The sequence below is a fragment of the Mandrillus leucophaeus genome, unplaced genomic scaffold (assembly GCF_000951045.1).
Source record: "Mandrillus leucophaeus isolate KB7577 unplaced genomic scaffold, Mleu.le_1.0 Scaffold850, whole genome shotgun sequence".
NCBI classification, from domain to species: Eukaryota; Metazoa; Chordata; class Mammalia; order Primates; family Cercopithecidae; genus Mandrillus; species Mandrillus leucophaeus.
The window spans coordinates 947,572-952,635 of NW_012109253.1; positions in this window are offsets into that span (position 1 = coordinate 947,572).

Sequence of the window (5,064 nt, forward strand, 5' to 3'; positions counted from 1 at the left end):
TGGGCAATCGAAACACATAGATTATTATTAGGGTTTAAAATGTTACAACCTCTTTGAAAAACTGTTGGCAGGTTTTTTTGTTTGTTTGTTTTGAGACGGAGTCTCGCTCGGTCGCCCAGCCTGTAGCCCAGGCTGGAGTGCCGTGGCGTGATCTTGGCTCACTGCAACCTCCACCTTCCAGTTTCAAGCAATTCTCCTGCCTCAGCATCCCGAGTAGCTGGGACTACAGGCGCCTGCCACACCATGCCCGGCTAATTTTTTGTATTTTTAGTAGAGACGGGGTTTCACTGTGTTAGCCAGGATGGTCTGGATCTCCTGACCTTGTGATCTGCCCGCCTCGGCTTCCCAAAGTGCTGGGATTACAGGCATGAGCCACCACACCCAGCCTTTTATTTTTTTTAATTGAGATGGAGTCTAGTTCTGTTGCCCAGGCTGGAGCGCAGTGATGTGACCTTGGCTCACTGTAACTTCCACCTCCAGGGTTCAAGCGATTCTCATGTTTCAGCCTCCCATGTAGCTGAGACTACAGGCACGCACCACCATGCCCGGCTAATTATTTTGTATTTTTAGTAGAGACAGTGTTTTACCATGTTGGCCAGGCTGGTCTCGAACCCCTGACCTCAGGCGATCTGCCCTCCTTGGCCTCCCAAAGTGCTGGGATTACAGGCGTGAGCCACCACACTTGGCCAATAGTTTTTTAAAATGTTAAACGCCTACACTGTGACCAGAAATTCTATTCTTCAACACTAACTTAATAAAAAGCTTTTGTGCATAACAACTTTACAAAAACATTCAATGTTACTTTATTCATAATTATCAAAAACTGAAAACAACCCTAAAGCTCATCAGTAGAAGGAACAGAGAAATTATGGAATACTACTTACTAATAAAAGAGAACAAACTACTGATGCATGCAAAATAGGGATAAATCTCAAATACATTATATTACGGAGGAAAAAAAGCCAAAAAGTAATTACCTTGAGGGGGTTAACTGGAGAAGTGCATGAGGGAACTTTTGCTCTAGGACTGCCAGGTTTGTATGCCTGCTGTGTAGCAACAGACTGTTACCCTGACAGTTATCAGTGAACTGAAAATGTCCCTTGTGGTTTGAGCTGATAACATCCCTTACGGCTGTGGCATTTAGCTTTTGCTTTGACTAACCAGCATGCAACTAACTTCCTTCCAGTGTTGGAATTTTCCTAACTTGTAAGGCAAAGCTCATTTCTCATCAGATAAACTGAAAATGTTAGATACTCACCTTCTCATCTTCCCTTGAAGCTAGGGAGTGACATGACCTAGACTCTGCCAATCAGGTGCATAAACACACATGAAACAGAAGCTAATGATGAATTATGAAGCTCATGAATTATGAAACAGAAGAAGACACTGAGCAGATTCTGTTCTGGGGATTTTGTCCACTGACTACTGTATTAAGTTTCCAGAAACAGCAGTGTCACTGGTTCTAGGAGCAGCATCTGATGTCTAGTGTAGGTGGCACCAGTGTTGCAGCTGTGACGTGTGTATTCCGTGGTGGAAGCAGTTATATTGCTACCACAGTGACTGTGTGTGTATTCAGTTTCCAGAAACAGCAGCGTCACTGGTCCTAGGAGCAACATCTGACATCTAGTGTAGATAGCACCAGTGTTGCAGCTGTGATGTGTGTATCCTGCAGTGGAAGCAGTTATATTGCTATCAGAGTGACTGTGTGTGTGTGTGTTCAGTTTCCAGAAACAGCAGCGTCACTGCTTCTAGGAGCAGCATCTGTTGTCTAGTGTAGGTGGCACCAGTGTTGCAGCTGTGATGTGTGTATCCTGTGGTGGAAGCAGTTTTATTGCAACCAGAGTGACTGTGTGGATAAGTTTTGGTGATTCCGGATTTGAGAGCTCCATATCTAGGTTTATAGCCACCTCAACTCCCACCAAGATTCAAACAAGTCATTTTTCTGTTTCCATGTGTCAGAATTGGTGTTAGTTGCCTGACGCTAAAACACTACTTCACTACTTGAAATTTAATTGAAGCTATCTTGAGTAGTGTTCTCTGTCAATTGTAGCTGAATATATTTAAATAATCCCCAGTCCTAAGCTTTATAAGTTTTCTATTGCTACAATAATACTTTGAAGCCAACAACTCAGTGGATTAAAACAATGATTTATTCTTGCTCACTTCTCTGGGAGTTGCCTGGGAATCAACTGATCTAGGCTGTGTTGAACTGACCTTGGCTCCAAAATGTGGACTAGGTCTAGCTCAGCTCCATGCATCTCTCATCCTCCTTGGACTACCCAGGGTTTGTCTTCTCATGGAAACAACAGAGTTGGACAAGACCAACCATGAAATTTTAATCTAAGCCTTCTCATGTTAGGTTTACTGATATTCCAATGATCAAATCACATTACCAAGTCCCACATGGGTGAAGAGGGGATATACACTCCTTATATACTGATGTGAACTGTAAAGCCACATGGCAAACGGTATGAATAGAGAGACGGATGAAGAATTGGGGAAAATAATAAGATCTACTATATTAACTTATACTCCACCCCATCCTCCAACATAAAAAAAGAAACACTTAGGTAGTGACTATTGTTGGTATAATTGTTGGGTTTTGTTTGTTTTTGTTTTTGAGACGGAGTCTCGCTCTGTCACCCAGGCTGGAGTGCAGTGGCATGATCTTGGCTCACTGCAGCCTCCACCTAGCCTGGTATAATTGTTTTAATAGCTATTGAAGTCTTAGCAGAAGACGCCAGGTGTGGTGGTCATGCCGGTAATCACAGCACTTTGGGAGGCTGAGGCAGGTGGGTCACCTGAGGTCAGGTGTTCAAGACCAGCCTGGCTAACATGGAGAAACCTCGTCTCTACTAAAAATACAAAAATTAGCCAGATGTGGTGGCAGGTGCCTGTAATCCCAGCTACTCAGGAGACTGAGGCAGGAGAATCACTTGAACCCGGGAGGCGGAGATTGCGGTGAGCCGAGATCACACCATTGCACTACCATTGCATTCCAGCCTGGAAGACAGAGCGAAACTCTGTCTCAAAAAAAAAAAAAAAAAAAAGCTGTTATCTCCAAAGAGTTTGTAAAAAGTGGACAGATACTTTGTATTGTTTAAGAGGACTCATCTGGCAGCAGTTTACCATCTTCATTCTGGAAGCTCAGTTGTCCCAACACCTATGAGATTACTAGCCTGAATCAGCAGCTATTGAGTGGTAGAGTGTGGATGCTTGGGCAGAAGAGTCCAAACACATATCCAATTTTACATCTAGTGTGATGGGGGAAGGAGGAGTAAATGATTTGAGGAATACAGAATTGGTTTTGCCCTAATATAGTGTGGATAAAATAGTCAAAGTTTAGAGCAATTTACCTGGAAGCAAATAGATGTGAATTCTAGTCATTGTGCCATTTTGTAGTTCAACAACCATGGCTAACTCACTTAAATTTTGGTGCTTTAGTTTCCTTTATCAACCAAGCAATAGAATTTCCCTGGGGGTCTTTAAGATGTCTAACAGTCCAGTCATTTTATGATTCTACCATTGCCTGATTATAAAAATAATAGGATTCGGCCCGCCACGGTGGCTCATGCCTGTAATCTCAACACTTCGGGAGGCCGAGGCGGGTAGATCACCTGAGGTCAGGAGTTCGAGAGCAGCCTGGCCAACATGGCAAAACCTCGTCTCTACTAAAAATACAAAAATTAGCTGGGCATGGTGGCACAACGTGCCTATAGTCCCAGCTACTTGGGGGGCTGAGGTGGGAGAATTGCTTGAACCCAGGAGACGGAGGTTGCAGTGAGCAGAGATCATGCCACTGCACTCCAGCCTGGGTGACAAAGTGACACTCCATCTCAAAAAATAATAATAATAATTTAAAAAAATTAATAGAATTCATTTCTTCACTCGAAGGCAGTGTGTCCAAGATCTCTTCTGACAAGACTTCATTTTTATTTTTATTTTATTTTACTTTTTGAGACTACATGTCCTGCTCTTGCCCAGGCTGAGGTGCAGTGCATGATCTCAGCTCACTGCAACCTCCTCCCACTAAGCTGAAGCAATTCTCCTGCCTCAGCCTCCTGAGGAGCTGGGATTACAGGCACGCACCACCAGGTCCGTGAGCCACTGCACACGCACAGCCCAACAGCTCTTATAATTAAATCTTTACATAAGAAGAAAAGTTTTAAAATCTTTACAAATCTTCACAGGGCACTGGTGGCAGCAACAGCTTCTGTTTTTCCCTTCATGTTAAAAGCAAACAAGGATCAACTATTGGCAAAATTAAGTGCCTGGAAGTATAGATCTTTTAGACAAATACCCAGGCTTATATTCCCGAAACCTTTTCCTGCATCTCTGCTTGAGGAATGTACAGTCTTCCCTTCACCTCTATTGTCCCTTGGTCTGATTAAGAAAACAGCCCAAGCCTCCCAGTGTGGTTAGTTAAAGTTACTTTAACATTTACATTTTAACTAACATCTTTATTCACAGAATGAAATATTTGGCACTTGGTCATGGGATGTCATGCACTAGGAAGCAAGTAATAGATTTCTTGTAAGGCTTGGTGGGGAAGACTTAACAATTCCTTGTCTGTGACCATTCCGCAGAGCACACTGCTGCTCCTGAGGTAAAGAGCCTTAAGATTCTGGAGACTATGAAATGCTCATTCATCCAACCAGCATAGATTGTGCTCACAGTGTGCAAGGCATCGGTAGCAATGCATATGGCAAAGTTTCACTCTCATGCAACCTACATTCTTATAAATGGGGTAACCATAAAATAAATAAATAAATATAGAAACAAAAAGCCAGGCATGGTGGCTCACACAGGTAATCCCAGCACTTTGGGAGGCCGAGGTGGGCAGATCACCAGGTCAGAAGATTGAGGCCATCCTGGCTAACGCGGTAAAACCCTGTCTCTACTAAAAATACAAAAAAATTAGCTGAGTGTAGAGGCACGCGCCTGTAATCCCAGCTACTCAGGAGGCTGAGGCAGGATAATCGCTTGAACCCGGGAGGCGGAGGTTGCAGTGAGCCAAGATAGTGCCACTGCACTCCAGCCTGGGGGACAGAATGAGACTCCGTC